This window comes from Corylus avellana, chromosome ca4 (assembly GCF_901000735.1).
Source record: "Corylus avellana chromosome ca4, CavTom2PMs-1.0".
NCBI lineage: Eukaryota > Viridiplantae > Streptophyta > Magnoliopsida > Fagales > Betulaceae > Corylus > Corylus avellana.
This window is the reverse complement of record NC_081544.1, coordinates 24511135-24519085: the sequence shown is the minus strand read 5'-3', so window position 1 is coordinate 24519085 and position 7951 is coordinate 24511135. Positions and strand designations below refer to the sequence as shown.

Here is a 7951-nt window from a genome sequence, read left to right as displayed (position 1 = left end):
AGAGAGAGAGAGAGAGAGAGCAACGTAAAGTTAGAGAGAAAGGAAAGAAAAGTTGTGGCTTTTCATTCTACATTTTATCTTTTTTTATTTATTTATTTATTTTTCCTTGTATTTGAGAGTCAACTCTGAAACTCATGCGAAGTTCAAATTTATCTTCATGTTGTTACTGCATTTGTGATTTGCCTATATATTTGGGAGCAACGTTTGTCTCACTCCACGTACACTAATAACAATTTCACACGCCCCCTTTTCCTTTCTTTTCTCTGATGCTTATTTCTTTCTTTTCCCTTCGTCTCCGTCGTCTTCCCATTTCACTCTTCTCTCTCTCACACAAACATAATCGATTGCTCAATCTGAACATATAGACTTGAAGTAACTTTCGCAACGAGAGCTGCGACTCACGACTATTATCACTACCATTTTCACGGTAGATTCAACATAGTAATTAATTCGTCATATCTCACCGTTTTTACTCCATTACCTATTGATTATATATTCCTTTTTACTTGGGATGTTTATTTGTGTTTAACTATTAAAATTTTGCAGAGGAATTTGTGATGGGTTTAGGATGCAGTTGTTAGGATTTATTTTTGGGGTTTTGCGGTGCGTTGATAGAGGGAGTTTGATGTCTGCATGCAGAGTGTTAGTGTTAGTGTTAGGCCTTCTATATTATCGTGTTCTTTTCCGTTACATTTTTTATTCAAGTAGGTCAAAATCTCATCTTCATTATTTATCTTTAATTCTAATTAAAAATATTTATTTAATTAAAATGATTAAATAAATAATTTTCTATCAACTTAAACTTTTTAAATTAATTAATAATTTAACCGTCTTTGAGGAGAGGACTTGTTAATTTCTATGTACTTTAATTTTCCTTTTTAAAATTCCTTGGATTACTATTTTGTGCATAATTCATGGTTTCATGAAGTGCAGAATAAAGAGTATATATACGACGAGCATTGGAACTAGTAGTCCAAAGAGCTTATTGTGTGGAGAGATATTTATAGGAGTAGTAAAAAGAATGGATCCCTCCAGTTTGTTTGAATCTCAAGCATCTGTTAATTCTAATGAGCTCGACCAAACAGAGACCATTACTTGCATGGATCGTGATTCCTACAATGCTGCAGCAAAAGGAAAAGTAGAGGTCCTCAAAGATATCACCTATGACCTATCAGTCTCTTGATCTCCTACTAACCCCAAATAAAAACACAATCCTCCATATTTACATCACAACCCTCAGTAAACAATTGGATTCAGCAACCAACTTTGTTGAAGAAATTCTTAAAATGTGTCCCTTATTGTTACGACAAGCCAACGCCAAAGGTGAAACTCCACTGCACATTGCGGCAAGGTACGGGCATGCTGCCATAGTGGAAGTTCTAATCAAATATTGTTCCCAAACTCTCCATCAAAACCTTGAAGATGGGATTGAACCAGTAAAGGAAATGGTCGGGATGACAAACAAAGAAAGAGACACGGCTTTGCACGACGCTGTACGTTATAATCATCTTAAGGTGGTAGAATTGTTGATCAAGGAAGACCCAAATTTTTCATATTTTGCTAATGATGCTGGTGAGACCCCACTTTACATTGCTGCTGAGAGAGGGTTTAAAGATGTGCTGTTTGAAATTTTAGACAAATGCAACTCACCAATGCATGTGGGGCCCCTTGGTAGGACGGCTTTGCATTCTACCATAATGTGGGACAGTGCTGGTACTACCTATTTATATAATTTAGTAATGAGTAATGCAACTTTAATTAATTTTGATAAAAATTATGTAGTGGACCAAAATAATAAATTCATGAAATATATATAAGGAGACTTGATATATATGTATGGTATGACAATTCAACAATCTTATAATTTTCTAACCAAATTATTTTTATAACAATTTTTTTTTTTTTTTTAATAAACAATGAGATTAGTGTATTTTATTATGGATTTGCTTGTCTGCTTAGGAGATGATAAATAGGAAAAATAAATGGTGATTTCTTTTTCGTTATTATTTCATATTATTTCACTCTTATCAGTTAAATCTAAAATATCATCCTTTGGGGGATAAAAATTATTTTTTTCCTAAATATTAATAATAAATTACATTGAGATTCAATTGTCATATATCATAAAGTATGACAACTTTTTCAATCTACTCATGACAAGTCTTGCTTAATTGTGTCATTTAGAAAATCATTACATTTAACATATTTAAATTATTTTAGTTATGACCAGAAGAATTCTAGAAAAAATTGAAGGTATAAGTAGAAAAATCGACAATAACAGTTGGACTCCACTTCACTTGGTTGCATACCTGGGCCATTCAGACTTAGCAACAATGTTATTGTATAAAAACAGAGATATAGCATACATGAAACATATAAAGGGTAGGACACCTCTTCATATTGCTGCCCAACATGGTAATGTTTTTACAATGTCTCACATTGTATCAAGCTATCCAGATTGTTGCGAATTGGTTGATGATAGAGGTTGGAATGTACTCCATTTTGCCATGAAAGGAGGCAGTGACCATTTAGAGCATATCATCAAAATTAATGGAAAATTCATCTCTCAGCAACCTCTTAAATGAGAAGAATGCCGATGAAGATGCACCTCTTCATTGCTGTTCTGTTTATTCTTTGAAATCAATAAAGGAATATGTTCGTCACCCTCGAGTCAACACGATGGCCTTCAACAAACGGAACCTCACCACGGCTGAAATGGTTTTATCTGATAGAGTAATGTCATTCAAAAAGGTAACATATATTTTATCTTGCATCTAAAAAAATGTATTACATGTTTATTTATTTATCCATTTTTCGAGCTAACTTGTGTTTTAAGCAAAACTAAACTGTATCGTTGCAATTTGGTCTAGCTTTCCTAGATTTTTCTATCTAAACATGACAAGAAAATAAAAGATAAAAGGGCTTGGACTAATGATATTTAATTTGGATATTTACAATTTATATTTCAACAATTTATCCAATGCATTGTTAAAATTAACCATTAAATGGTAGTGAATTTTAAGGGTGTAAAAGGGGTTATTGTTGTGGTCATTTTATCTTTTTGAATGATAGTTCAAAATTTGCTGTCCAGTTCAGCATGTGATTTGTATTGGATGAAAGGTGGAATTAATGTAACGGGGTAAGTTCATAATTTTATTTAGAAATAGATAATTGTGTCATTAGAGAAGTATAATTGACTGTGTCATAAGGTATGTGTCATGTACGTACAGAAGTCAGCACGACTTTAAGCATGCTCAGAAATAGTACGTGAACATGATGTATATAAAAATCCATAGAAAATTAATCATCAATAGAAAATCCCACATAATAAAAATTCATATTAAATCCCCTTCTGAAATAAAAACTAATATACATGTTCTTTTTCTTACGAGCTACATATTAATCCCTAATTATACGGATATAAATATTACACAGTAGAATGAATATGCGGATCAACTGCGTTGTTTAGCACCTCCACGAGTAATAATCTACAAAGATGATACCAACAAACCAGAGGACAAGGTAGGCGAGAGGAGCTTATAACTACAACAATTTTAATGCATGTTTAATGACTACCAAATAGTGACTTTTTGGGCCACAAAAGTCACTAATGGGGTAGTGACCTTTAAAATAGCTAAAATCCGGTAGACTAGAAAGGGGAATAACGATGTGTGAACAGTAAAAAACCGTCGACATTTTTTTTTTTCAATTTTTTTTTTTCATTTTTTAATATATATATATATATATATATATATATATATATATATAAAAGCCGAATCACCTTCCAGATAATTGCGACATGTGGCATAATTTTTTTTTTTAAATGTGAACCGGATTTTTAATACACTATTTTAAAAACTGAACCGGTTCAGTTTGACGCCGTCTCTTCCTTCTCTCTAACACGATGTAAACAACGTGATGCTCTCTGTTTTCTTTCTTCTCTGTTTTCCTCTTCTTCCTCTAAGGCATGCTCTCTCTCTCTCTCTCTCTCTTTTTATCTCTCTCGGTTTTTTATCCCTCTTTTTCCTCTTCTTCCAACGCTTTCCTCTTTTTCGATCTCTTTTTCTATCTCTTTGTTTTTAGGGTTTTCTAAGCAAAATGGAATTGGGTATCTCAGCAAAATTATGTTCTCCAAGTTTGCTCATCTTTTGGAAAGCCTTTGGATTGGAGATAAGATTGGAGACCTTAACTCCTGCTTTCCCCCAATGGCATGGTGAGTTTTCTTGATTTTTGATTGGGCAATTTTTAACACTGATTTGGAAATTTCTCCACCGACCTCAATTTCTAATCAATCCCTGCCCCTCTAGGATTCTCTCCACCGATTTCAATCTCTATATAACTCAACCTGCAAATCGGGTTTTCCCCACTCTCCACCGTCTCTTGATCTCTGTATCTGGTTAGTTTCTTAGTATGTTTACGTTATGTCAACCTTTTGTATCTTTACGTTTTCTTTTATTACTGAGAAATATATATATATGAAATTTTATTGTGTTCAGAGATGGGTTTTATATATTAAATTTGTGTTTCCGAACATTCTTAAGAGTCATCATGAGTTTCTGTCGCTCTCCTTCAACCTCGGCAAATTGAAGGCTTAGTTGAGAGTATCGGTCATGCATCTCTTTTAGTTCAGTCTCCATAGATGCATGTCTTCCCTTCAGTTCCAACATGTCTTTTATTAGCTCATTGATATCTCTAAAGCTTTTGAATACTGCTTCCTCATCACTGTCTTGTCTCAGGAAAGAACTGGATCACAGGAGCAGAATATCATTTTAATTAATTAGATGAATACTTCGTTAAATATGCTTGACTCTAAGACTGTTGAAGGGCTAGGATTACGGTTTTTCATGGCGCCAAAAACACAAAAGGTTTTTGTGAGATTTTTGTAGGACAGGAGTTTTAAGATTTTTGTGAGAACACGTGATTTTTGGCAGCCTCTCTAGGATTACAGTAAGATTGATTTTTGTTACAGAAGTTTTAAAACTGTTGAAGGGCTAGGATTACAATTTTTCATGGTGCAGTAGGGTTGGTAACAACAGTATTTTGGACTTTTAAGGAAAATTGGGAGTTTGAAGATGGATAGGTGATTTAGGGTTCCGATTTTAGGTATCTTGGGCTTTGAAGGGGTATGAGAAAAAGAAGATAAACTAGGATATACCTATTACTCTGTTTTTCTAATGATTAATGGGAACTGTGATGAGTATTAAATATGCTTGATTCTATATATGGGTTATATAATTTTAGTTTATTTGGAAGCAACCATATATTCCTGATAGTGCTCAATAGGATCTACTCATCAAGTATGTCATCAATGAAAAAATTACATCACCGCCAGTCGTTGCCGTCGCTCTCTCTGCCGTCCTAAGAGTGCTCAATAAATTTTCTTTGATAGTGCATGGGGCTTGCTTCTTCAAAAGCTACCAAACCCATTAATCATCATTAGATAATAGAAACATCTTATTTGAATAATGTAGTAAAAATCTCTAAAACAAATTTAATTGACTGAGAATGTTCATAAATTTTTTTAATGCAATTATTTGTTTTTTCTTTGCCTTCTGCTTTATTTAATTCTGATTCAAGATGAAGATCCTTTTGCTCTTTGAATGATTTTGTATTTGCAAATATATGAAAATAAAAGAATCGATATACCAGTCAAATAAGTAGTGTCATCACAACGTCCATGTGTTGTTCTCTACAGCAAAAAGAAAGTTGTGTTTGAGTTTCAATTTATGTTGTGTTTTATAGTTGTATTTATGCCTTAGTCAGTATAAGCCCACCTTTGAAATTTTAACATTAGTGTAAGCCCACCTCCCTACTGAATAATGTGTCTGGAGGTTTTGGATTCAAAACTTATTATTTGCAAAAAAATGTCAATCAATTTGCCGTTGGAATCATGAGGTTAAGCACCCCATCAAGAGAGTTCAACCAATCAGCCCCAACTGCTTGCATGCACACCATACTTAGAGATTTTCATTCATCTGTGAATGTTTGCAACCTATAGCCCAGAAAGTAGCACATAAAATTAAGTGAGAAAGAGGCAAAATTTAGGGGCAGTTCTGGGTGCATTGGACAGAACCCGTGAACTGTGATTTTAGATTCTTGGGCTGTTTGTCTGTTTTTCATTGAAATGTAGTTTGGGTTTTAGGGAGGAAGATCAGTCTGGATTCGGGCTGGAATTGGATTGAAATTGCTAGAAAACTAAAGGTAAATGCAATAATATAGAAAAATATAACCTAAGCATCCGACGTAGGATTCCTTTCCTACTTCTAGCCACTTTACATCCATTAAGATTCAATCTTTGCAAACAAGAGATTTAAATCCTAGATTCCCTTCTAATCCTTTTAGAACTTGAAAAGCCACAAGTTTTCACCAAATATGCCACCAATTTGCCCTAGAAATGTTTTGTTGCTGCTATCGCACATCAATTTTGTTTCTGATCTTCTGTCCTATGTGACTTAATTTTGTGTGTCACATAATTCCTTGCATGCAGCAAAAGTGGATATGATATGAGACACCAAATCCCTATAAAGATTTGAAACCATATTTTTTCCTTTTGAACCTACAAATGCTGTGGCAACTAATCAAAAGAGTCACATTATACTTCACCTTGGTGTCCATTAGTGCATCTCACACTCCATGCTTTTCCTGGTAAAAGGCAAGCATCATGTAAGTGCTTAATTGTTAAACTCATTCCTCATTGTGTTTAGGGATTTGGTTGTGTTAGGGGTGAACACCAATTTCAGATGCTCAGCGGAATTAATCTACTCCTCTTTGTGCAAATTAAATAGTAACACAATAGCAAAATAATAATCAAGCAAACCCACAAGCAAGACACCAAGATTTTTACGTGGAAAACCCTCCAATGCGAAGGTAAAAACCACGGGACCTAGTCCAATTAAATCTTCCACTATCAACAATAATGAGTTTACAATTTGTCTTCCCTAGAGAAATATCTAGAGGTTATCACCACATCAAGAATACATGCATTCTTGGATTAAACATAAATTCATCACCCTAAAGTGGATTCCAACAAGAATAAAGAAAGATCTCACCAAGTAGGTATTAACAACCAAACGATTGGAGAGGAATTCCAACGATCGACACCAGTCAATACGTAGCACTCGTCGTCAGGAGCAACACTCTAAAATTGCATCAAGATCGAACCATAAACGACCTTCCAATCTCTGATGGATGTGAAAAAAGGCCTAACCTTTTTTTCTTCTTTTACTTTTTCTTTTTCTCCCTGCGCCGCACTGTCACCGCACGCTTCTTTCTTTCTTCTCACTTTATTCTTTTGTCTCAAGATATATATATAGCACACAAAGGGTTTTAAAACCCTTTGTGTTGCTGCCACGTGGGATGGTCCCCACATAAAGAGGGATCACCCCCAACAAATCTCCCCCTCCCGATTATGTGGGGGGCTCCACCAAGCCCGCCGCGCTTCTGCAAATTTCAAGCTTTTGCATAGGCAACGATTTAGTCATCATATCTGACCCATTATCATCAGTATGAATTTTCTCAATCTATAACAGCTTATCCTCTAGTGCATCACGAATCCAATGACACTTAACATCGATATGTTTCGATCTTGAATGGAAAGTTGAATTCTTACTGAGATGGATGGCACTCTGACTGTCATAGTAAAGCACATACCTCTCTTGCTGTAGACCCAGTTCTTGTAAGAACTTTTTCATCCATAACAATTCTTTAGCCGCTTCAGTGATAGCAATGTACTCTGCCTCTGTGGTAGACAAAGCAACACACTTCTGCAATCTGGATTGCCATGACACTGCTTCCCCTGAATAAGTAATCAGGTACTCTGAAGTAGATTTTCTAGAATCAATATCCCCAGCCATATCTGCGTCTGTAAACCCATCAAGCACCTGTTGACCACTGCCGAAGCACAAACATACTCTCGAAGTATCTCGAAGATACTTGAGAATCCATTTCACAG

At 34.9% G+C, this 7951-nt stretch overlaps 1 pseudogene; it reads left to right on the top strand.

The window, feature by feature from the left end:
- The first annotated feature begins 1163 nt into the window (after positions 1–1163).
- LOC132178267 (uncharacterized) overlaps positions 1164–7951 on the top strand; it is a 12566-nt pseudogene continuing 5778 nt past the window's right edge.